Genomic DNA, 27,357 nt, shown 5'->3' with positions numbered 1-27,357 from the left:
TGTGACAAAACTTACACTTTGTTTTTTTTTTTTTTTTTTGAGACGGAGTCTCGCTCTGTCGCCCAGGCTAGAGTGCAGTGGCCGGATCTCAGCTCACTGCAAGCTCCGCCTCCCGGGTTCATGCCATTCTCCCGCCTCAGCCTCCTGAGTAGCTGGGACCACAGGTGCCCGCCACCTTGCCCGGCTAGTTTTTTGTATTTTTAGTAGAGACGGGGTTTCACCGTGTTAGCCAGGACGGTCTCGATCTCCTGACCTCGTGATCCGCCCGTCTCGGCCTCCCAAAGTGCTGGGATTACAGGCTTGAGCCACCGCGCTCGGCCAAAACTTACACTCTTTATGTGCAGGGCAATTTATTTTCTACCAAATATAAATCATATATAAATATAATTACAAAAAAGAATTATATAATTAAATTATATAATACAAATATAATTACATCAAAATGAGGGAGAGAAAAATAGATTTCCTTTTGTTCTTTTTTGAGACGGAGTCTCGCTCTGTCACCCAGGCTGGAGTGCAGTGGTGCGATCTCAGCTCACTGCAACCTCTGCCTCCCAGATTCAAGTGATTCTCCTGTCTCAGCCTCCCGAGTAGCTGGGATTGCAGGCGCCTACCACCACAACCAGCTAATTTTTATATTTTCAGTAGAGTTGAGGTTTTACCATATTGATCAGGCTGGTCTCAAACTCCTGACCTCAGGTGATCCACCAGCCTCAGCCTCCCAAAGTGCTGGGATTACAGGCGTGAGCCACTGTGCCCAGCCTGAGAAAAATGTATTTTCTAACTGCCTGTCTCTGAGCTCTGAAAAAATGCACTAAATATGATATCTGAATTATCTCTCTGAGTAATTACATGAATTTGGATTTAAATCATGTTGATTTAGTTGAATGTGTCCCTATCATCAGTGACCCAGAGAAAGTCTTCATCCACCAGTCTGGTGGCTGGCCTCACTTTTGTTCCTGGAGTACACCATGAGATTTATGTGTGTGTATATATATACAATACATATATATAAAATCACAGCTGGGCGTGGTGGCTCACACCTGTAATTACAGCACTTTGGGAGGCCGAGACGAGTGGATCACAAGGTCAGGAGATCGAAACCATCCTGGCTAACACAGTGAAACCCCATCTCTACTAAAAATACAAAAAATTAGCGGGGCATGGTGGTGGGTGCCTGCAGTCCCAGCTACTCCAGAGGCTGAGGCTGGAGAATGAGTGAACCCAGGAGGCGGAGCTTGCAGTGAGCCGAGATCACGCCACTGCACTCCAGCCTGGGCAACAGAGCAAGACGCTGTCTCACAAAAAAAAAAAAAAAAAAAATCACAACTGCTGGCTGCTGGATCTTCTGGCAGCTTTCATCATTCGCTCGTATCTACATGTACTCTGTACATCAGAGATGAAAATAAAGTTTTTAGTTTTGTAGCTGCATTACTGCTTCTGCAATTTTTTATTTTATGGTGCTTTCACTTCACTCAGCTTCTAAGAGGAATGTAGCTTTTGCTCTTACAAAATTTAACTTTACAAACCCATTTGCTGAGTGGGATTTAAGGCATTTGTCCAGTGGTCTTGATGGATTTTCTGTGATACATGGTCCAACGCTTATTCAAAAAAATCTGATGTAAATGCATGCATAAAACTCCACTTGGGGTTATGAAGGCAATTCAAATGTTTTTGTTGTGCCCTGAGTTCCGAGACCGCCCTCAAAGACGACCACCAGAAACCGAAGTCAAAGCCAAGCGGCCAGGATCACTTTATTGCAGGTTCGAACCCAGACCTCTCTCCCTACAGGCGTAGTCAGGAGGGCAAGAGAGAGGTCCCGAGCACAGCTCAAGCCGACTTTTTATAGTAAGGCACAAACAGGTTACAGAAGATTAGAGCATTTTTGCAGTTACAAGGTTGGGATTGGTTGACATTTTGAAGTTTGAACATTTGGCAGTTTCTGATTGGCTCCCGCCCTTTTTTAAACTACAAACGTCTAGGGGTTTTTTTTTTTTTTTTTTTTTTAGACAAACTGCTTGCTTAACCATGGGTGGGAGGGGGGTGGTTTCGATTGAGCAAGCAGGGGGTACGTGACTGGGGGCTGCAAGCACCGGTAATCAGAACAGAACAGAACAGGACAGGAACTTTCACAACGCTTGTCCATACAACGTCTGGAATCTATAGATAACATAACCGGTTAGGTCAGGGGTCGATCTTTAACCAGGCCCAGGGTGCCGCCCGGGCTGTCTGCCTGTGGATTTCATTTCTGCCTTTCAGTCTTTTCATTTTGACAAAGTTTTCTTAGTCCTTGGGGTGATTTTAAAGTGGACTATTCATTCTGGCTGGTAGCTGCTCTCAGAGGCAGCTGGTTAGATGCAGGTGATGATGACCTTCTAACTCCCAGACCCACAGTACTACTGGGAGGGGGCGCCCTCATTGGGTTTGCAGGTCAGGCTAGAGGCATATGCTGAGCATGAGTGATGAAAGCGTGCAGCACCCATGCTCCTCCCTTCTCCTATGTGTGGGGCCTGTGTGAGCAGGAAGGGGCTGCTGGCCCTCAAGGAGGCGTCTTTTTGAAATACTCAGCATTCCTGTAGGACCATGCCCTGGAGCCTAGTCCTTAAGAGTGGGGGTGGGGGGTGGGGGAGGCCCGGCGCAGTGGCTCAAGCCTGTAATCCCAGCACTTTGGGAGGCCGAGGATCACGAGTTCAGGAGATCGAGACCATCCTGGCGAACATGGTGAAACCCCGTCTCTACTAAAAATACAAAAAAAAAACTAGCTGGGCGAGGTGGCGGGCGCCTGTAGTCCCAGTTACTCGGGAGGCTGAGGCAGGAGAATGGCGTAAACCCGGGAGGCGGAGCTTGCACTGAGCTGAGATCCGGTCCCTGCACTCCAGCATGGGCGACAAAGCGAGACCCTGTCTCAAAAAAAAAAAAAAAAAAAAGAGTCGGGGGGGAAAGGAGACTTGGAAAGCCAGCCCTCAGGACACCCATAGGTACACAGGCTCAAACAGCCACAGGTAAAGAAAAATATCTCTAACCCTTTGTTTCTTTGCTCAGGTTAAACTTTGACCCAGACCCCCCATAGTTGAGGCTTCTCACATCCTCCCTGGTTTCACATTTCTCACTGCTCCTGTGACATCCAGCGCTCACTATGTCCCTTCCCACCCCCACCCGCTTCTGTATCCTGCCCAGTGTCCTCAGAACTCGTCAACTTTCTGACCTGTTAGATTATACAAATTTACATTAATCCTAGGCCAAGAGAGGCTAGGACTGCTTGAGAAGTGATGGCCTTGGTGTCTGCCGGTAACTCCATCACCAAAAGGCCCTCGGGAAATGCCTCCATGTAAATGAATGAAATTCCTTGCATGGTAGGAGAGATTGTCCATTGGATTGGTCATGCCCTGGGTCTGTAGTTAAACGTCACTGGGGTGCCAAATGGGAGATCAGCCCCAAGGCAGCTTTGGCTGTTGTCTCCTGGGACATCAGTACAGGGCTCTGAGGGCTCTGAATTTTTTTTTTTTTTTTTTTTTTTTTTTACGGAGTGTTGCTCTGTCACTCAGGCTGGAGTGCACTGGCGAGATTTCAGCTCACTGCAACCTCCACTTCCCAGATTCAAGTGATTCTCCTGCCTTAGCCTCCCAAGAAGTTGGGATTACAGGTGCCTGTCATCACACTCGGCTAATAATCTTTTTTTTTTTTTTTTGTATTTTTAGTAGAGACAGGGTTTCATCATGTTGACCAGGCTGGTCTGGAACTCCTGACCTCAGGTGATCTATGCACTTCACCTTCCAAAGTGCTGGGATTACAGGCATGAGCCATCGTGCCTGGCCAGTTATTCTGAGTCTGCACTTTTTCACATACCCCATAAATTGGGTGCAGTGAACTCTGAACTGAGCTGTGTTACTTTCTCCAGCTCCAGCTCTATGCCCTTCAAATCCGATGGTGCACACATCTGAATGTTTTTACCTGGAGTTGCTTGTGATGATTATTTCTATCATTAATGATAACTACCCTCAAACATTTATAAATTAAGCTCATTAAGATATCGAATGGCCTTGCCCAAAGCCTCCTGGTAGCTTATGTTTTATGTAGAATTCAGCTTGTTGATGTAGGTATATGTTACAAATGCATATTCACCCTCTTCCCTTATCTGCATGTCTGTGACTGGCACTGTAATATTTTGTGAATCTTGCTTTTCTGCACTTTTCCCTCTCTCCTCCAGAAACTTCTCCTGGAAAGACCCTTTCTGAGCCCTCACCTCATCTTTCTTGATGGGCCTGTTTCACATCCTCTTCCCAGCTGTTGTCATGTCTTTTCCTCCTCGCATTTCATGCTCACGTTGCTCCTGTGACCTGGTGACTCCCTTTAACCCCAGGGTTAACAAAGAGCATCCTAAATTCATGGAATGTCTTTTATCTACAACTTGGGAAGCTGAACTGTCTTGAAGCATGACATCCTAACAGAATCTCAGGGTAGCATGAATGGCTGTGCTTCTTTATTTTTTCTTCTAAGGGGTTAAACATTTTCTAAGTCGGCTGCCATCAGCATGGGTGGATTTATGCTGTGACTATTTTCTAGGAAGATTAATGCCAGAGCCATTTATCTGTGACGATACCTCTGAAGAGAAACAAATGAAAAAGTGGAATTTCAGTCCAATCTAGTCTAATGAATTCAATCTGATGCAGAAGTAACATGGGGAAGTGAGGAAATGAACACGTGCTGGGCAGACGCATCAATCATCTGAAATCGTGCCACTGAGCCAGACTATAACCATAGCAAGAACGAATCTAACTATAGTCTTATTAGGTAGAAGACTGGATTCTATTTATCTTTTTATGTACAGCCAACTCAAAAGCTTGCAAGACTCAGCGCCTTTTCTGTTCTCACTTGGGCTTTGAAAAACTGTTCCCATTATCAATTCAGTATACCCTTAAGGCAAATTTGTCCAACTCATGGCCGTGTGGCCCAGGATGGCTTTGAATGTGGCCCAACACAAATTCATAGTTTTTCTGAAAGCATTACGAGTGTTTTTTGCGATATTTTTTAGCTCATCAGCTATCATTAGTGTTAGTGTATTTTATGTGTGGCCCAAGTCAACTCTTCTTCTTCCAATGTGGCCAAGGGAAGTCAAAAGATTGGATACCCCTGCTTTAAGGTAAGAATTTGGGTTTCCAATTGGTTCCATAATGGTTTCTGGAACATAGAAGATGCACAATGTATTAGCTCCATTCTTCCTTCCCCTGCTTTCTTGCCCTCTGGGACCAGAAATCCCAAGAGGTAGGGGCAGTCACACCTGGACCAGAGCTCTGAAGAGATGGGTTCTCACCCGGGTTCTGGCTCTCACTGGAGGCATGATCTTATGCAAGGCTTCTTTCCCCCATTCTTTTGTGCAGTTGGGATCTGCATAAGTCAGTGGTTCTCAAAGGGGGCAATTTTGTCCTTCTAGGGAAAATGCCTGGAGACATTTTCAGTGTTCACAACTGTGCGCAGGGAGGGTGTCCTACTGACATTTAGTGGGTACAGACCAGGGAAGTTGCTGAACAGCCTACAGGGCACAGGACAGCCCCACAACGGAGGGCTCTCCAGCCCCCAGTGTCAATAGTGCTGAGGAACCCTGGTGTAACAGTAAACGATCACCCCTGGAATCATTTACAGTCATGCACTGACTAATGACGTGGATACGTTCTCAGAAATGTGATTTCGTCATTCTGTGGATGTCACAGAGTGAACTTACACAGTCCTAGATGGTACAGTCTACTATACACCTCGGCTGTACAGGCTGTACTCTGTCCTAGTGCTCCCAGCCTACGAATCTGTCCGGCATGTGACTGTACTGAGTACTACAGGCGATTATAATACAATGGTAAGAATTTGTGTATTTAAACCTATCTAAACCTAGAAAAGGTACAGTAAAAATACAGCATTATAATCTTATGTGACCATGGTCCTATGTGCAGCTCAGTTATGTGGCACATTACTGTAGTACAAAGGGAAGGTGTGGACTCCTATTATGTAGCAGGTGCTGTGCTAGATATTTAAATCCTACTTGGTTTGATTTTCACAAAACTCTGCAAGTGTGGATATTAGTGTTCCCATTTTACAGATGAGGCACCTGAAGCTCAGAGAGACTAAGCAGTTGTCATATCACTAGCACGAGTTGCCGTCGAAGTTGGAGCTGTTTTCATTAATTTGATGATAAAGACTTTGAAGCACACATGTGTTTGGTGGTGCTTATAGAATCGTAGACCTCCAGAACTAGAAGGTATCTAGAAAGTAGTTGGTTAGTCAGATGTCCTTGTTTTACAGATGGAGAAACTGAGGCAAAGAGGTTTACTCCATCACAGAGCAAGAGCCAGAGTCTGGCCTGGAGCCCATGGCTGAGCTAGGAGAGGGCCCAGGCCTTCTGACCAGTGCTTTCTAGGGTGTGTCTGGCCTGCAAGAAGACATGGAGTGGGAACACTTGGTTCTCCTAGCAGGCCTGGATTGCCTCTTTATTGCTAGCCAGGCAAATTCCCACCGTAACAGGCCATGTCCGGGTTTCTGGAGGTGGTGGACAGGTTTTCCCTTCGGAGCCCTCTGAACAGGTAGTCTTGGCTTTGCAGGTGTTCTTGGACAAGGCTCACACATGCTACAGGAGAGTGCCTCTGCTGCTTCACGTGCTGTCTCTTAGGACACATCCTTGGTTCTTCCCTACCTCTATCCTTTCGCCTGCTTTCTCACTCCCCACCTTGCATCCCTCTCTATGCCTTCCAACTCCGACTTGCAAAATAGACCGAGGAGACAGGTTAGGAAGACCTTCTGGGAGCAACATAGAAAAAAGTACATTTCTGGAATCTGGGTCACTATCGTAATCTGCTGCAGATAAAGAATAGTGAATGTGTGTTTGAAGAGATGGCACTTCTTCCCCTTAGGTCTGAAGGAGCTCATTTGGAGAACAGGCATGCAGGTGCCCTGAGATCTGGGTGCCACACGATGGACACACAGATGGAGATGTGGCTTCCACACCCTGTGTTCCCACACGTCTCATATTTCAGACTTAGTGCTTTGCCCTTCATTCATTAACTTGCATTTTTTTTCTCTTCTATCTCCTTCCATTTGGGACGATCAAAATTTTATTTCTGGATGAGTTCCTTTTTGCCCTCTCTGAGAGTTAAATACCTTTTCTGACACTGAATTTGGAAACACAGACTTAGGAAAATTTTTCAGAAAGATTGCTTTAAGAGTAATTTTTTTTTCCAATGGACAATGCAGAAGTAGAATTTTCTTTACTTGCCTTTGCTATTATTAGCCATTTATATCATATCATAACTTATGAATAAGACATTAAGATGAGCATTGTAAATAATGCTACCAATTGCATAAGAGAGAGAATCCATTCATTTTTGCTAGCTTGTATTGTTTTCTGTGTTTCTACCATACAATTAGATGTACAATTGAAATACAATTCTATTGCATTCAAAAGAGTAATACTTGTTTATATGTTACTATGTGATAGGCATATAATTGAAGCTCAAAAATATTTGTTGAATTAAATTGAATGTAATAAGGAATATTTGAAAAATACAGAAAAATAAAAGTATTAAAAATATAAAGTTTTCCATCCCTATTAAATAACCAATATAAACATTTTGGTGTATATCCTTTAACTCTTGTGCCTATGTGTGTGTGTATTTCTATCCATATCTCTAACTCTGTCTGTAGCTCTATCTTCTCTACATACACACACACACACACACACACTTACAAGATTAACAAATGTGGGATCATAGTTCATAAAATGTGCAGTATTATAACATTTATAAATGTTGTAATATAGTTTAGGGGTTCTACATGAGAAAATGCATGGTTTATTTTGTATGATTCATGTTGTAACCTGAGAATCTCATCCTTAGCTCAAACAATGGGATTAGAAGTTAGACAAATCTGGATATAATATTGAATATGTTTTCGACTTCTTTGTATCTGTTTCTTTATTCCTATAAAAATGGGAATAATAATATTCACCACCGTGAAGATTAAATGAGATAATGCATGAAAAGCCTTTACCACAGTGTGTGGAACTTCTGTATTTCCATATTATTAAAAGCTCACTGTTGCACTTCCACGTATATATATCTTCATCCTCATCTATTTATGTTTTATAAGCATTGATTCCTGGAAGTAGAATTATTGAATCAAAGCAGATAATATTTTCCCCAGAGAACTCATTCCCAATGTTGTAAAAGTAACATTTATTGAATTCTGTCTATGGGACAGACACTGTTCTAAGTATTTTACGTGTTTTAACTCATTAAACCCAATGGTAGCTCCATGAAGTTGGTGATGCCATTTTCCACATTTTGCTGATGAGGGAATTGATGTCCCTGGAGCCTGAGGATTTCCCCGAGGTCCCAGCATTAGGAAGTGTGGAGTCCAGATCCAGGTCCAGCAGCCTGACTCCAAGCCCCATGCTCTTACCCAGGGTACACTCCTAAGTGAATTTCTGGTTGTTAAATCAATAGGAAGAGGGAGAAGAGGGAGCATACTGGAAAAGTCCTAAATGCCAGGGAGGAGGGGGTGAGGTTGGCAGGATAGATGAGAAGCTGAGTTAAGTCCGAGGCCTTTAAAAAGATATTCAAAGAGATGGATTTTGGAATGGGCTGGGATGAAGGTGAAATCTATGATTTTCGATAAGATCTCTTAATTTCCTCTCTCTTTTTTTTTTTTTTATGACGGAGTCTCGCTCTGTGGCCTGGGCTGGAGTGCAGTGGCACAATCTCCGCTCACTGCAAGCTCTGCCTCCCGGGTTCATACCATTCTCCTGCCTCAGCCTCCCGAGTACCTGGGACTACAGGCGCCTGCCACCATGCCCAGCTAATTTTTTTGTATTTTTAGTAGAGACGGGGTTTCACCATGTTAGCCAGGATGGTCTTGATCTCCTGACCTTGTGATCCGCCCCCACCTTGGCTTCCCAGAGTACTGGGATTACAGGCGTGAGCCACTGCATCCGGCCAATTTTCTTTTTTCTAAAGTTAAATAAACAAGTTGGTTTATTTTATGAGTCATGTTGCATCCTGAGAGTCCCATCCTTAGCTCAAACCATATTCTTTTCACTTCCCAATGATGAAGGTAATGAGAGAGCATTGAGTATTCTCCCCTTTTCCAGGACCTTCGATGTAAAAACTTGGTGTTCTGAAAAGGTTAATTTGCCATTAAGAAGGGGTCCACCGACTATTCTTTAATTCAGCTTTTAAGAAGAGAGTGTCATTTACATGAAAACGAAAGCATCCTGTTGCAGATGGAAGCCTTCCATCTTATGTTTATGCTGATGGCTGTCCCCACCTTCCTCGCCTAGTTATTTCACCCTCAGATAAACTATGCAGGCATTTGGGATGGGCTGCAAGGTAGCGCCCGCACCTTTTTATTTGCTGCCATGGCTGGTCAATTGGGAGCAGAGTGGATGCTTCACATTAAGAGCACTTGGTTCTACAGCAGGAGTTCCCAGCCCCTGGGCCACAGACTGGTGGTCTGTGCCCTGTTAGGAACCAGGCCACACAGCAGTAGTTGAGTGTCAGGTGAGCAAGGAAAGCTTCATCCGTATTTACAGCTGCTCCCATGGCTCACATTAGTACCTGAGCTCTGCCTCCTGTCAGATCAGCGGCGGCATCAGATTCTCATAGGGGTGCGAACCCTATTGTGAACTGCACACAGGAGGGATTTAGGTTGCATGTTCCTTATGAGAATCTAATGCCTGATGATCTGTCAGCGTCTCCCATCACCCCCACATAATTATGGTGACTTGTATAATTATTTCATTATATATCACAATGTAATAATAGAAATAAAGTACACAATAAAAGTAATGCACTTGAATCATCCTGAAACTATTTCCCAGCCTGGTCCATGGAAAAATTGTCTTCCATAGACAACTCCTTCCACCTCCATGCCCCCATTTGACAGGTGAGAAAGCAACGTGCAGTGTGATTTCCTGAAGGTGAGTCTATTCCTGGCAGAGTTGGAATGGTGACTCAGGTGACCTTACAAAAACCACCTGAGTTTATCCCAGCTCCACACTTTTTTCCCTAAGTCCTTTGGAAAAAGGTACTTGGTCACCCTGTGCTTAGATTTTCTTTCTGTAACAACTTGCATAACTATGGGATTATGGGATTTTGTGGGAAGTTCTAGATTAGTGCCTGGCACCTAGGGTGCACTCAGTGTTAATTAGGTTTATTATTACACCAGTGGTTTCCAATTTTTTGATTTATTGATTTAATTATTTATTTTTCATTTTTTATTTATTTCCATTGTTGCCCCAAATGTGGAACCAACCTACTTATCAACATTATTTTTGGAACAAAGGCCCAATGGGCTACACAGAGTAAAGCTGGATGTGACCTAAAGCTCTGCTGCCAGAGCCTCTTCTTCCTCCTCCTCCTCCTCCTTCTCTTGCAGCTCTGATGAGGCCTGGCCATGCTGGAGACTGTGACTTGGGCCTGCTGGTTTGATTTTAAACTGCCGTTTGTGTGTAATGCTTACCTCTGGGACTTCATCTCTATCCAAGTCATCCCATTTGTTAAAGATAGCATGGGGTGGAAAGGAACTGGCCCAAAGTTGTGTTTTGCAAATGTGGCTGCCCATTGGGATCTCCTGGGTGGTGTAGAATATGTCCAGGTCCCACCTCTGGAGGTTCTGATGTGACTGGTCTTAGGTGCACCCTGGGCACTTGGATTTTTGAAAGCTCCCAGGTGTTTGTAAAGCACAGCCAGTGTTCAGAGTTACTGGCTTTAATCAATAATTTTCTGCCTCAACTGTACATTGAGATTACTTGGGATCTTAAAAAATAAGTGCATAACTACCTGAATCCTGCCTTGGGAGATTCAGATTCAAAGGCATAGAGTTGTTCAGGGGACCCAGGGCCTCCGTCCTCCCTTCCTCCCTTTGTTCATCTGTTCCTTCCTTCCTTTTGTTTTTTTCTTCCTTCCTTCCTTCCTTCCTTCCTTCCTTCCTTCCTTCCTTCCTTCCTTCCTTCCTACCTTCTGAAGTAAAGTAGAGGTTCCTGTTCAAAGACTTTCCTCCCCATCTAATTAGGAATAAATAGTAACTTCTCTTAGAAGCAAAATTTATTCAAAGACCTGTGCTAACATTATTAAATATCCACTAACCATAATAAATAAATCAATGTACTTTATGTCCTTGGCTCCCACAATTTAGGCTAAATATTTACCCTGACATGCTTACACTGGTCCAAGCAAACATGAGGTCATAGCCTGTTCCTCTTCCTTATTTAAAGGTGTTTTGACCTTTCTCAGCATTCCACGAGTTACTTCCTCCTTCCTTTGTTTTCCTCTGCCTTTGCCTCTTTTAAAAGATTCTAAGTTGCTAGCCAATCGGGACAAATACAGAATGTGAGATCCCGTTCCAGCCAGTGGAAACCAAATACAGCAGTAGGGCGGACGCATCAGGTTATAAATGACCCTGTCTCCTTTGTTCAGTGTACTCTCATGGCCAAACTGCTGACGAGTGTACCCTTTCTGCAGAAAGTAAAAATGGCCTTGCTGAGGAAATTAAACTTACGTTCAAGGGCTACTTCTTTATGGCACCAGGGCACAAGCATTTCTAACACTTCCCTCCCTCCCTCCCTGTCTCCCTTCCTCCTTTTTTTCCCAGTTGATTATACCCTGGGTCATGCATTGGTGGGCTTGTCAAAACACAGATGCTGGGACCCCCTGTCAAGAGTCCTTGATTCAGTGCTGAACCCAGGAGGTGGAGGTTGCAGTGAGTTGAGATCACACTACTGCACTCCAGCCTGGGTGACAGAATGAGACTCCATCTCAAAAAAAAAAAAAAATTAAAATAAAAAAAAAGTCCTTGATTCAGGACTAGGCTTAAGAATTTTAATCTCTGCCAAGTTCCCAGGTGAGGCTGCAGGTGCTGACTGGGGCCCCCACTTTGAGAACACTGGGATGGAAGATAAATGTGATTTGTGAGGGTTTGAGGGGGTGCAGCATAACCTTCGTTAGGACTTGCTCCAGGTTTCAAGGGTGCCAAGGAGGGATGCCATCCTCCTGTTCCTCCACCACATGCCTCCTTGGGTCATGGCGCTCTTTAACCCGTATGGCTTGGGACCAGGTGTCATTTCCAGTGATCTCACAAACTCTGATGGAAAACCTAGTACAGATCCTTCAGCCTGATGCTCCTCCAGGAAAATGTATTCTAGAGATCAGTTTGAGTTTATCCTTGGCATAGAACTAGCTCCAGCCTAAAATGCTTTCCCAACAATGGCAGCGTTTCCAGGAGTCAGCAGGGATATGTTTGCCTAGAGAAGTTTAGAGAAAGGTCGGAGTGGTCAGTGGTCAGAAAAGTAAGCCCAGATACTACAGGCTCACATGGGCAGGCAGGCTACCAGAGCAGGACCCAGCAGCAGACGGAAAGGAGGAACCACAGGTGGACAGTGCGAGAGGTCTGGATGTTCAGAGCAGACACCCAACCCGCGCCAGGGAGGACTTGGGCTACTTCGGGATCCAGTCACGCGGGAACGTGAGCAGCTTAGCTTGGGGATAAGACAGGGACAAAGGAGCAAGGACATGAGGCAGGGGCTCTGTTATTGAAAATCTGGCCCCCAGAGGGTGGGAGCAGGATCAGCATCCACATCTCAGAGCCTGGGACGGGGTGGAGGGCACAGAGAAGTTCAGGGTTTGGCCGGGCATCCTCTAAGCACCTGCCAGCTCTCGTGCACATTCATGAGTACCTTGTGTGCACGACGTGAGCACATGTGGTGTGTGCGTTCTGGCAGCCTGCTGGCTGTGGTTCTGTGGAAACAGTCTGCCCTGCACTTCTGCAGTGAGCAGCTGTTGGCACACTCTGGCAGTCCGTCAATCCAGGCAGCCTGAGCAATGACACTGGTCCCTCCCATTCTTACCACCCCAGCTGTCAGCGCTGGAGAGATTTACGAGTGTCCAATGTTGGTACCATTTGCAGGTCCCATTGGCTTTTAAGAGGCCTTGTTAGTAACCGCCCCTCCCAACGTACCATTACAGATGTGCCCACTGGGCTGAGTTGTCTTCAGAAGGGTCTTGTTATGATACCAGTTTCCCATGGTATTTGTTCTGTGGCCATGGGGAAGTCGGCACACATAGAAATTTCGCGTCATGGAAAAGGAAATCATTGAAATGGTTCTTGCAGGATGAGAGGATTTCTGCTGACAATGAACATGCGCTATATTAGCACCGTTTGGTTCGTCAGTGTTTTGGCACCTTGAGCTTGCCATTTGGACCAGATTGCATTTGTCTGTGTTTCTAAATCAGTGGATCGCAGCAGGGGACAATTTTCTCTCAGGGCTATTTGGCAATGTCTGGAGACACTTTATTATTGTCATAACTTGGCAGCGGAAGGGTACTACTGGCATCCAGTGGGTAGAGGCAAGGGATGCAGCTAAACATCTTGCCAGTGCTCAGGACAGCTCTTGTAGCGAAGAATTATCCAACCCAAATGTTAAAAGCGGCTGAGAAACTCTGTTTTAAACAGAGAATCTTACATATGTGAGATTAGTAACAGAGAATCCGACATTTGATTTCTGATGGGTTCTCAGTGCAGAGTTGTGTTGTGTTTTTAAACTGTTATCTGGTTTGAGTCTATAACGTGGCTTACCAAGTACAACTGTGTCCTACTCAATAAGCTGAAGGAGTTGGCAAACTATGGCTGGTGGGCCAAATCCGGCCTGCCACCTGCTTTTGTTAACAAAGTTTTCTTGGAACAGAAGCATGCACGTTGTTCTATGTCTTATTGATGGCTGTTTTTATGCTGCAATCTCCGAGTTGAATAGTTGCAACAGAAACCATATGGCTAGCAAAGCCCAAAGTATTTACTATCTAAACCTTTGTAGAAAAAATGTGCCGATCCCTGGGTAAAGGGATATGTTAAATCGCTTTGTTTTGGTCAAAATACAGCCATGAAGGAATAATCTTTGATTATAGCTCTAAGCACAAGTCTGCAATCTTTTGTAAGATTATTTTTTATGTTCTTCAAAATCACTTTCTAGTCTCTCTGACCTTCTTTTGACTTATTTGGAAAAGAAGGCTTGGATGTTCTTTCTTCCTTAGGTTGGGGGATTAATGTAACCCAAGACATCTCTCTTACCAGCTTTCCCCAGCCGAATGGGAAGGAACAGGCACAGGAGAGCATTAATCACTGGGATGAACTGGGGAACTGGCTTCTCAGAACTTGTTAGCTGAACATTGCTGTATTCGTCAGTCCCAAAAGGTGGCTGTGCACGTTAGAGTCTGAGTTTCAGCCACACAGACCTCAGCTATGCCCGCTGGGCTTCCAGGCATCTTAGGGCCTGTAATTAATTGGGTGCTCTGTAGGATGTGGATCTGTTTTGGGGTAAGCATCAATTTGGGAAACAGATGGCTCTATCTTTGTAGGGACAGCTTCAATTATACAATTTCATTGGGAGCAACATCTGGACCCAATTTTTCAAGGTCTTTTCAAGTCGAGCCAATGTAAGGAGCTCATTCATTCACTCATGAATTAATTTTAAAAGTACTTATTGCAGAGACAAAGTCAAAAGGAGCTCACAGGCCAGTGTGGGAGGAGACAGGTAATATTCGCAGAGTGGTCATTCAGTTGGTGACCACAGCGGGGCATGGTGGGCAAAGGAAGCAGGTGTTGAGGCACTGAAGGGGTCTGGGAGGATGGGGAAGGCTGTGGCAGATGCCAGAAAGGGCTGTAGAAGGCTGAAAGGAGACTTTAATGAGAAGAAGAGGAGTAGCGCCCAGAAGCCTGGTTTCTTCTGCAGTGGCCTACCATATTGGATTTACACTGGTCCTTGGTCCAGCAGCCTCAGAAACTCGATCCCTTGACTCCCGGAGTTGAGCAGTGCTAGGTGTGGCCTGAGCTCACGCTGATGAAGCTCACAGATAAACAGTTCTCCGAGGGTGCCATTCCTGCCCCTTCCACCACCTACCGCACCTACTACCAATGAATTGCCTTCAATTAGACGCAACGGATAGCAGAGGGATTAACCCTTGAAACTGTTATAATTTCTGTTGTACAATTTAGTTTACTCAAATGATGTCCAAAAAGGCAGCATACTGACAACAGGAGAGCAAGGGCAGGAAGAGAGCACAGACAGCCCCGGAGAAGAAGAATGAGAGGAAGGGTGGCACTGCAGGGGAGATGGATCCAAAAGTGAAGTCCCAGAAGGAGGCTTTGTCTGCTCATGTGTTCGTTTTATTCTGGGTTCAAGAATGTGGAACAGCACCGTGGCCTTGCCACTGAACAAACAGTCCTCTCTCTGTGTAAATTTCAGAGGATTTTTCTTTATGAGGTTGAATAAATCAAAGGGAAAGAAAATAAAATCATGTTTGGAAATTGTAATAATAAAAAATTCAAGCCAAGTTAAAGGCCTGGAATATTGGACATGGATATTCAGCTGGGAACATCCCACATTTTCCCTTTCTTAAGAATAACAAATGAAAAATCTAAAAAGACAAGTAACAGCATATAAATAGAGTTTACTTTGGTTCTTCCATCTACTGAACTTCTCTCTGAAGTTCACAGAGGACTGTAATTAACACAGAGGAAGGAAGTACCTTTAAGGAGCTTTTAAGAGATAAATCTTTGAAATTCTTAGTGAAGAAAATCTAGAGTTCTGCTATTTCCAGTTAGCCTTGAAAAAAAAAAAAAAAAGCCCACTTATTAGTGTAATAAATAGTTATAAAAGGCCAACCATTCCCAGGGCAAAAGCATTCAATCAAAGCAACAGTATTCAACCAGCAGCAAGCGGGAAATTCTATAGAAAAGGGGAAAAGTCAGATAACAATTCAGACACAGGAGTGCAGGAAAATTCCAATGTGGGGATAAGCTTAGTGCCAACTCGTTCATTACAAGTATAGAGAAAGTAACTCAGAGAGATGTCTGATAATTATGTTGAACAAAATTGTAGTTCGTGGACAACTGGGCCAAAATTTTTGTTTATTTGCTTTAATCATGAACTATTACATAATGAAATAAATGTAAAGTTCTACAATGTCCCATCTACTGCATTCAGATATTTATCAATGAGCTACTCACATTGTTTAAGACTGGACTATTTGTGAAATGAGTTAATGCATGATATAATTCATTTTAATTTTGTTTTTTTTTTTTTGTTTTTTTTTGAGACAGAGTCTCCTTCTGTGGCCCAGGCTGGAGTGCAGTGGCACCATCTCAGGTCACTGCAAACTCCGTCTCCCAGGATCAAGCGATTCTCTTGCCTCAACCTCCCAAGTAGCTGGGATTACAGGCACTTACCACCATGCCCTGCTAATTTTTCTATTTTTTGTAGAGATAGGGTTTCACTATGTTGGCCAGGCTGGTCTCTAACTCCTGACTCAGGTGATCCACCCATCTCAGTCTCCCAAAGTGCTGAGATTACAGGTGTGAGCCACTGAGCCTGGCCTCATTTTGAATTAAAATGTTCTAAGATATCTCTTATCCATTAACATTAGAACAAAAGGCTTATAATTACCTAATTTCCAGAAACACTTAGATTATCTCATGAGCTCATTCCATCTTAATGTTAAGTAAGGCTTTTCATTAATTAGTCAAACAACTAATTTATTCATGCATGAATCCAACCAGTATTTATTAAATGCCTCTGATGGGAGCAACTCCCTGTCAGGGGCCTGGGTGCTGCGGGGCACAGGATGTGTGGGAGTGAGCCTGTGGTCAGGAACATCACTTTGAAATGTGGGGATCATCTTACACTTTCAGGATCAGCAAAGCTAAAATCATATGTCGAAAGGTTCCGTTTTTAAGTCAGAGTGTTGTGTCCACAAGGAAGCTATCTCAGAGCTGCCTGGCACTCAAGCCAGTAAGCTGCGCTGGTACCTAGAGAATGGCAGACCCGCAGTGGGTTTATATTTATCCAGGGGGGAGAAAAGAAAAGAACATTTGTTTAACAGCCAAATCTTGCTGAAGTTTGCCTTCCTGGTGATACTTCTGGTTATGTGCTTTCTTTTTTCTTTGAACAATGCAATGGAATCCGAGGGTTTTGATGTCCCTGTGGAAACTGACTTTGAAAAGCCAGCCGACTCAGCCTCTTTCAAAGCAAACATTCCACCTCCGTATCTCAGGTGAATAACCATACTCTTTACCTTATGAAGCAGAATGCTTCTTCTCTTTTTCTGTTTCTGTTTTAAAATACAGTTCCAATTTTTTTTTTTTTTAAAAACGGTTTTCCCTAGGCCGGGCGCGGTGGCTCATGCCTGTTATCCCAGGACTTTGGGAGGCCGAGGCAGGTGGATCACGAGGTCAGGAGATCGAGACCATCCTGGCTAACATGGTGAAACCCCGTCTCTACTAAAAATACAAAAAATTAGCTGGGTGTGGTGACAGGTGCCTGTAGTCCCAGCTACTCAAGAGGCTGAGGCAGGAGAATCATTTGAACCCGGGAGGCGGAGTTTGCAGTGAGCCGAGATCACACCGCTGCACTCCAGCCTGGGCAACAGAGCAAGACTCCGTCTCAAAAAAAAAAAAAAAAAAAAAAAAAGGTTTCCCTAGATTAAATAAAAATCTCTGCAACTTGGACTGAGTAATACTGCCTAGGAATGAATATCTCAAATCAAATAACCCTGCCATGTGAAAACCTTTCAAATGTATTGTATGGGACATGTTTTATACATTTTTTTTCCAGGCCAGCATCTTATACTTTGGAGACTCTTGCCCCCTCCTTGGTAACACCACTGTGTTTATGCTATGGGGGCTCTCCCTCTCCCAGCTGCTGTAGGCACAGGGATGAGGCAGCAAATGAGACAATGTCGTCACCCTGGCCACATGACTGGTCTAATAAAGAGAACATAACTCATGGGAGCTTCTCAGTGTTACCATAAGTAGCTTTGCTGCAGCTATCTGGAAACATGTGTCCCACAGTGAGGGGGAGGGACACATGTTTCCCTCCCTTCTCTCTCTCTCTCTCTCTTTCCCATCTCTCTCTCTTTCTTTTTCCCTCCCTCCCTCCTTCTTTTCTTTTCTTTTCTTTCTTTTGAGGCAGGGTCTGGTTCTGTTGTCCAGACTGGAGTGCAATGGCACGATCTTGGCTCGTTGCAACCTCTGCCTCCTGGGCTCAAGCCATCCTCCCAACCTCAGCCTCCCAAGTAGCTGGGACCACAGGCACACACTACCGCACCTGGCTAATTTTTGTATTTTTGTAGAGATGGGGTTTCACCATGTTGGCCAGGCTGCTGTCAAACTCATGAGCTCAAGTAATCCACCCACCTTAGTCTCCCAAAGTGCTAGGATTACAGGCTTGAGCTGCTGCACCCGACCTTCAACCTGTGCTCATAGAAGAGGATTCTGACCTTTTACTTTTATGATAGTTTCCCCTTGGATAGAGCTAACTTGTTAGATTTCTTCTAAAAATGTGCCCAGCATCAAGCACAGTAATCCAATCATGTTTCACCTCCTTTCTTGTTCCATGATTTTCCCACTTACAGAGAAGTTGGAAGCAAAATAGCAGCTGAGCAGTTGTGCCTTCTTTTTTTTTGTTAGCCCCCATTGGTGGTCCTTTTTCTCATTGGTTTTCTTTGATCATATTTGATTGAGGGCTTTTGAAGGCCCACTGCCTTTTCAACAAGTTTCCATTATTTTGAGGTCCCAGTTTTCCTGAAACAATTCATTTCAGTGCTCTTCATTTGCATTTGTGGTTGGTCAAATATTCTATGTTCATTTTTTTAATACATGTCTCTTTTATTCCTAAGTGTTTCAGAGGTCTTCTTGATTCAATGACATTTTCTGCTTTGGGTATCTTCACTCCTAATTTCCTCATTGGGATAATATTTATTTGTAGAATCAGAGTTTTTGGGGTTTTCTTTAAGACCCCTTAATGACTCAAGATGTTTTCTCTCTTGGACTTTCTAGGCATGGGCTTGTACTTTAATGTGTTTCAGAGAGTCTTGAAACCTGCTATAGTAGTTAGGTTAGCTTGGGCCGTGCCCCAACCTAACATACAAGCCCCAAGTCGTACGACGGTACACAGAAGAGTATGTTCTCCCTTCACTATGGGTTTGGTCTGCTCCTCAAGGTCACGTCCTCCATACAGAGACTCAGGGACCCAGCTCCTTCCGTCTTTTTTGCTCTGGCCAGAGACACCGCAGAGTAAGGCATGGCTTCTTCACCGCCTCCACCTGAAAATGACCCATGTCATTTCTGCTCACCCTTCCTTGGACAGACCTAGTCACATGGCCTCCCAAGTGCAAGGGGGCTGCCAGTACTATCTTCTGAGTCCCAGAATAATGGGAGAGCTGGTGGTGGTGAGTACTCATCATGCCTACTCTGACTCCTGTTTGACTACACCCAGAGTTCCCTCCTTTTACTATTATCCAACCTAAGATGACAGGCCCCTTTCTCTCTAAATGTTCATGTTGGCGCATTTGCTTAAACCTGGGTTCTCAGTAACAAGACTTTTTGTTGCTTCCCAAACACTCCTGAGAGTAGACTCCTGGCATACCTTTCTGTTTAGCAAATTAGGGCCTCCAGAGATACGTGGTTTGTTGCACTGCTCCAGTACTACCTCCCTTGTCCCTTTGCAGGATGTGTTATTTTTAGGGGACTCTGAGGCAGACTGCCCAACTCCTTCCAAAGGACTGTGGCCCTTACCTATCTCCAACCAGTAGCAGGGGCCCTGCCACCCAGGCAGACTGCCCAATGCTGCAGCTCACCTGCCTTACCTGTCGAGCTCCAACAGCCCAGGATTCCTGTCAATGTGCCCCAAATTCTTCTCTCGCCTTCACTGTGTACCATTTTCCTGGCCCATGAACAGACCTCACTGAACTGATCTGACTACGAGTTTTACCTGCTTGACTGTACCACCTCTGTCAATACCGGCTTTTGCATCATTTTTCCTAGATGCTGACCCTTCTTGGGGTGCTAGCTGTGTTCTCAGTTCTCCTGCATCACGCAAGTCCTGAGTGTTCCTGAAGCAGGACTCTCAGAAGCATTATCCCTTGAGAAAAAGACAACATCTCCTTGGGATAGACTGAACGCTGCCTTCTCTATACCTGATGTGTATAATGTCACCTGGAAGAACAAAGCCATCAGCCTGCATTTCAACTAGATACCGGGGATAGGATCGGGGGCACCTTGTCAAATAATTTAATTGGATTCTCACAAAAAAGGAATCAGAATTTCCCACGGAGTCTTTCTGTGGTTATGGACTGGCCCTTTAGAAGTTTCTGCTTGGCTACTCAAGTTCTTTTCTTATTTCTAGTACCCAGTGAGCAAATTTGAAAATATACCAAACACAAAAGAAAAGGAACCACTCCTGCTCTGCAAAATCCTGTGAAGTCTTGTGAAGTACTAACTGCACTGTGGGCAAGGTGGCCTCAAAGAGAGAGGAATGGTTAGGAAACTGTTCTCTCCTTAAGGGAACGAGAGAAATGGCTACTTGCCGTTGGAAAGAGGGTGTGTGTGTGTGTGTGAAAGAGAGAGTACATGTCTGTGTGTGTGCCTATGTGCTTGTATGTGTGCATGAGTGTGCGTGTGTACATGTGTGTGCACATATGTGTGATGACATCAGTTACCCTCTGGACAGCTGGAAGAAAAAGGTAGCAAAGTCATGAGCTATAACCCACATGCAGTTGGGGCCTCAGAGGGGACTGACTTGTTGTACCTGTGCCCACCCTGAAGGACTCTAGCTGTCCTGGGGTCCTTACTTATACTTATATTGTGCCTGACAGAATAAGTCAGACCTGGGGACACATACGCTGGACTTGAGAGTGGAGGGTTAAAGAAAGGAGGCCCTCTTGGAGAGCAACTGAGGCCCGGGTACAGGGTGAGAGCTGAGCGCATGCCTCACATTCCTAATACCAGTTGTTGGAAGCCATGAGTCGCCAGGAGCCTTAGAACCATCTGACCTTCAGGACTGATCACTAACCTGCAGAAGGGAGGGTAATGTTGAACGTTTGAATTTTCTGCCTTATTGAAATTAGACTTTTCTGCAACATTGCTGAACTAAGAATTTATTAATTCACGTGAAACACCTCTCGTGATGATGAACATACGTGGTAGCCACTGCAGTTGAAGATTATCTGGGAGTTTACATATAAGAAGGATCCAAGCAAAAATTGTTCTAAAATATTTTTCAATGTGGTCATCCTTTTCCATAGCTCCTGCTTGTTGACTGTGTGGCCTACAGGCTGCCCGTGACCATGTGGGGGTCAGGGGGACCCCGATCTAATCAACCCAGACAGGATGGCCTGGGTCAAACTGCCTCTGTCTGAGGCAATTGAAGACTGCTGGACTCGCACGTTACATGGAGCGAAGTCCAAGTGCACACAAGGGCATACGGGGTGCTATGGACTGAATGTTTGGGTCCCCCCCAAATTCATATGCGGAAACACTGCCCGCCAATGGGATGGTATTGGGAGGCGGGCCTTAGGAGCTGATTGGGGTGCGATGAGGTCATGAAGAAGACACCCCATGGTGGGATGAGTGTCCTTATGAAAAGAGAAGGCACCTGGAGCTGTCTCAGCCCTGTGAGGGTGCAGCTAGAAAGCGGCCACCCACAGCCCAGGAAATGAGCTCTCCCCAGGCGCAGAATCTGCTGGCACCTTAATTCTGGACATTCACCTCTGGAACCGAAGAATACATGTCTGTTGTTTACGCCTCTAGTCTATGGTAATTTGTTATAGAGGCTGGAGCCTATTAAGACATGGGAGGAGAGCCCTGAAGGAGTAGGACCTTAAGAAAGGGACGCGGTCAGCGTGGCTAGAGAGAGAGAGGCAGGAAGCAGGTGAGAGAGGCCAGGGAGGCTGAGGAAGGCTATGTGATTCTGCAAGACTGGCTCACCGGGAGAACTTCCACTTTAGCCCTAGAGGGAGATGCGCTCTGGGTGGTTTGAGCAGGGGAACATGAGTGACTGCATTTTTAGGAGCTCATGGTTGTTGCTTTCTTGAGGACAGCCTCCGGGGAAGGTTGGGTCAGGAAGAAGCAGGCGCAAGGCAGTTATGATAAACCAGGGCAAGGCCCTGAGGGAAAAGGCGGGGCTGGGGAGGTGGGGAGAAGGTGCTCCTTTGAGACAGAGCTGGGAGAATTTGCTGAGGATTGATGTGGAGAGGACCCCAGGCCCAAGGGTACTGCTGTCATCCACCAGGATGGAGATAACTAGAGACAGGTTTAAGCCCACGTAGAACTGGAAGGAACCTTCCTTCCTTTTTTCCTTCTTCCTTTCCTCTCTCCTTCCCTCCTTCCCTCCCTCCTTCCCTTCCTTCTCTATTTCCTTCCCTCCCTTCCGTCCTATCTTTCTTTTTTCCAGGATGAGAAAAGCGCGTGCTTGTTTGTGTCCTGACGGGGTGATCCAGGAGAGGGGAAATCCCATGATGCCCAAGAGGAAGAGGAGAGAATTGCTGGAGGCCTGTCCTCGAGATGGCAGGAAGGGATGGGTTTAGTGCCCCCGAGGATTTGGCCTTGGTTGGTTCATGAACAGTTGGCATAAACAATTCCTCTGCAGTAACAGGAGGGAAGGCCAGGTGTGGGTCTAGACATGGGGAGGTGGGTAGATGCAGTAACAAGAAGGAAGGCCAGGTGTGGGACTAGACACGGGGAGGTGGGTAAATGCAGTAACAGGGGGGAAGGCCAGGTGTGGGACTAGACACGGGGAGGTGGGTAGATGCAGTAACAGGAGGGAAGGCCAGGTGTGGGTCTAGACACGGGGAGGTGGGTAGATGCAGTAACAGGAGGGAAGGCCAGGTGTGGGTCTAGACATGGGGAGGTGGGTAGATGCAGACATCCTTTGTTGATTGGTTTTCTCAGTGAGAAAGAAAGTTAGGTCATCAGATGAGAGTGAGGCTGGGAGAAGGGCTGACAGCTTGGGGAGAGGGGAGTAGGAGTGACATAGTCTCCTAGGATAGGGGGATACTAAAGTGACCAGGTGAACACAAGATTTCCAGGCAGCTCGGAGGGTCATCCTGAGGTCAGCAGTCCTAAATTCAAGTGCAGCCAGTAGACCAGGTGGGAGTTTTTCTCCTGTATAATCAGGTGCAAGGGTGCAGTGAGGGGCTGGCAGAGTTGGGTTTAATTGAGTTTGGGGGGGTTTCCAGGCTAACATGACTGTGGGAGAATGGGCAAAAGTGCTGAATGCGTATGGAGGGCAAGGATTAAAATGGTGGGCTCTGGAATCCAAGCTGGTGTGGAGGGAATCGAGAATGAAGAGGAAAGGAGGGACCATTGCAACTCTACCATCAGGGAGGTGTAAGTCCCAAGGGGATCGAATTATTGCTGGGGTGGAGGTGCATGGCCAGAAAATAAGAGGTGGGGTCAGGGAGTGGGATACTTGACAGAGATTACGAAGGGTCACAGTTACGATCATGACACTGTTTACGATGTGATGGAAAGCGGCTCCTGGTATCCTGTGGGCAGCAGGAGCCTGGAGGAGACAAGGAAGCCACTGAAGGGCCAGATATTGGAGGTACCATCCATATGGACATGCACACCTATGAATTATAGCAGAAGCAATGCTGGGAGACAGACAGGGACGGGTGCTAAGATCTTCAGGGAATCAGGCCAGTGGCCTCAGAGGAGACCTCTAAAGGGTTGGGGTTGGTGCCATAGTCTACAGCATGGGCCACACAGCTTTTTCTTTAGGAAGGGATTATGGGGGACATGAGGAGGGCAGGAGAAAAAGTATAAAGATCTGAAAATGATGGCAAGGAACAAACAGGACTATCTCCTACTTCTAAGCCCAGGGACAGGATGGGTGTGAGCAAAAGACACTGACCCCTCAGCAGGCAGAAGCACAAGTGGCCTATCAGGGCAGCACCAGATCCGTTCAGGCAAGGGACGGAAGGCATTGCTCACAGCACGTATTTGTGAGCTGCACAAAATGACAAATACATAGTTTATTAATATTTTCAACTGGATTTCTATGACATTGATTTTAAATAACATGTTTCCTAAGACATATGAACTTTTAAGACTCATTTATTTCTTACCTGCCCATCATTGTTCTTTCAGAATTCAGGCATTTCAACTCTGGAACTGTTATTATCTGGCAAACTGCAATGCATTATCATTGTTATGCTCTTATGCAGACCAGGCAGCTTTGCTCAAACAAGAGCTGGATACTGACATTCCATGTTTCTATTTAGTTTCTGTTTCAGCAGTTGTAAAACACAGGCAGCACTGCTACCCCCAGGTGGTGTGCAGGAAAACTGCATCTTCATCTTCTAAGAAATACCTACCTGAGCACCTTGTCGGTATAGGCTGTCTGGCCTCATCTTTTGAACTTGGTACAACTCAGTGGAATGACTGTAAAGGCTACTAAATGTAGTGTTTTACTGTAGCTGATACAAACAGGTAATTATTTATTAATTGACAACTCTAAGAAAATGAATACTCCTCTTCATACCCAGTGCTCCAATACGCAACCATCGATGTGGGTATGAAGATAAACATGCATACATTTCCAGTTCCTATGGTGCTTGAAGTAGAGGTTGATTAATGTGAATATTTAAGAATTTTCCATCTTCAAAACTTAAAATGAGCATGCAAATAACCATTAAGCATGTGAAATTAAATAAAAACTGAAAAAATTCAAACTTAAAGCTGTTGGAACTTTAAATTATCCTGAGTCTTGAGAGGAATGTGACCATGCAGTCTGCATCAAACGTCCTGCAGCTGCAACTTCTGCCTTTCATTTCACCATACATAATTAAGACCAAATGGTGCCAGAGATAAGCCCCCCTCAGATCACTACCACTTCTCATAGAGTAATAATTTTTTTTTGAGACAGAGTCTCGCTCTGTCACCAGGCTGGAGTGCAGTGGTGTGATCTCAGCTCACTGCAAGCTCTGCCTCCTGGGTTCAAGTGATTCTCCTTCCTCAGCCTCCTGAGTAGCTGGGACTATAGGCACGCGCCATCATGCCCAGCTAATTTTTGTATTTTTAGTAGAGACGGGGTTTCACCATTTTGGCCAGGATGGTCTATTATACCCTTACTTTCCCTTCAGATCACTTCATGATCTGCCTGTCTCGACCTCCCAAAGTGCTGGAATTACAGGCGTGAGTCACCATGCCTGGCCGAGTAATCTATTTTTTAAAGAATGTAACAATCTGTAATCAATCAAATAGCTGTAGTGTATGGAAAAGGTTGCAATCCTGCTAAAATTTCCATATAAGTGAACCCTTAACCTCTCCACTTTGGAACGCTGACTCCATTGGTTCAGTGTTTCGGTGTGGCCATCCTTGAGCTTTGTACTCGAATAAAGTCTATACTTAATCATATTTTCCGAATCTCATTACTTAAGGTTGACAAGCATTATTAACCAATACAGCAGACCTGTGGTTTTCAAAGTGTGTCCCTTGACTGACAGCATCAGCATCAGCATCACCTAGGAGCTTGTCATAAATGCAAATTTCCAAGCCCCATCCTGACCTATTGGATCAGCTACTCTAGGGAGGGGCCAGAAATCTAAGCATTAATGAGAGACAGTCTGCTGTTCCTGGAAGACTGAATCTGAATCCATATGTGGTCTCTCAAGAGCTATTTAACTCTCGGCATTATTGTAGCTCATCTCACTTGCCACCAACTTCACGCAAATGCTGTGAGCCTCACATAAGGTGATCTTTGTGAAGCCAGTTTGGAGACTGCACAGTAGCAATGAAACAAAAGGAATTATAATAACTGCTACCGTTTTTGCACTGATTTTTTTTTTTTTTGAGAGGGAGTCTTGTTCTGTCATCCAGGCTGAAGTGCAGTAGTGTGATCTTGGCTCTCTGCAACCTCTACCTCCTGGGTTCAAGTGATTCTCCTATCTCAGCCTCCTGAGTAGCTGGGATTACAGGCATGCACCACCATTCCTGGCTAATTTTTGTATTTTTAGTAGAGATGAGGCTTTGCCATGTTAGCCAGGCTAGTCTCGAATTCCTGACCTCAGATGATCCACCCACCTCGGCCTCCCAAAGTGCTGAGATTACAGGTGTGAGCCACCACGCTCTGTGGCACTGACTTTTTAATGGGTAATTTTGAAAACGTTTGCACCAATTCATTTTCTAAAACAGGGAGCCACCATCAGTAAAGGTTATCAGTTAGGTTCTCTTAAATTTTAATTCCTTGATTACTTGACCTCAGGTCTCTTTGGTCTATTATACTCTTACTTTCCCTTCAGGAAAAGAAAATCTGTTTGGAACTACAAATACACATGAACTTGACCCATCTTTTATTTCCTAGCAGTTGTTTAGCCCCAGCAGAAAAAAAAAATAGGTACATACACAGTTTCCAGCAAGAAGTATTACTTTAATTCCATGCACTCAATTTGATCGTGTCTTTCCTACATGATGGGTGCCACAATAGGGTCTGGAAATAGAAAGCTGAATAAAATATGATAGCTTCCCTCAAAAAGTTTAACAACTATTGGTGGTGGGGGGGCATAGGTATTTAAGTACAATGGTATCTTAGGTGGAAAGAAAGTTAGAAGAAAAACTTTAGACACATTAAATGTGAAAGAGTTTAGTTGAGTAAAGAATGATTTTCCAGTGGGACAGGCCCCTGAACCAGAATAGGCTCAGAGCGTCTCCAGGGCTGCCACATGGTGAGGTAACATTCATGCTTAGAAAAGAGAAGGTGAGGCACAGAAACAGCTGGATTGGTTACAGCTGGTGCTTGCATTATTTGAATATGGCTTGAACAGTTGAACATCTGTGCATGGCTGAGCCTCATCTGCTGGGAAGAGTCAGTGACAGTCTGTTTACAGATCCAGTTAGGGTACGTTCACTGTGTATGGAGAACCTTTAGGCCAAGCTTAAAATATGTAAAGAGGCAGCTTAGGCTGGGCTTAATTGGAAAAACGTGAGCCTTTTATGGCACTTGTCTTTTTTTGTTTTGTTTTGTTTTTTTTTTTTTGAGATGGAGTCTGGCTCTGATACCCAGGCACCTGCCACCACGCCTGGCTAATTTTTGTATTTTTAGTAGAGTTGAGGTTTCACCATGTTGACCAGGCAGGTCTCGAACTCCTGACCTCAGTGATCTGCCCATCTTGGCCTCCCAAAATGCTGGGATAACAGGTGTGAGCCACCGCGTCCGGCCAGCACCTAATTCATTCTCTTAGTGTCTCACACTGCTATTTCCTCTCTCCTGTGCTCTCAACTAGGGAGGATTCTGGAAGGATGGCAGGGGCAGCCTGGTAGGGTTTGAATTTCCAGGATCTGCCCATAAAAACAAACAAGGCACTTAGGATAGCAGAACCAAAGACACTCAGACAACATCTCTCAGAGAGCCAAGTGGGCAGTAAGGAACCCCACAGGCCCAAATACAAGCACGTAGGATGGGACCACCTGCAGCCCCAGGACCAATGTGGCATGAGCGCTTGTGTGGAGGAAGCAGAGGGGAAGGGAAGGGAAGGGAAGGAGGAGGTGGGG

This window comes from Piliocolobus tephrosceles, chromosome 15 (genome assembly GCF_002776525.5).
Source record: "Piliocolobus tephrosceles isolate RC106 chromosome 15, ASM277652v3, whole genome shotgun sequence".
NCBI classification, from domain to species: domain Eukaryota; kingdom Metazoa; phylum Chordata; class Mammalia; order Primates; family Cercopithecidae; genus Piliocolobus; species Piliocolobus tephrosceles.
The sequence above is the reverse complement of the archived record's forward strand: the minus strand, read 5'-3'. Positions refer to the sequence as shown.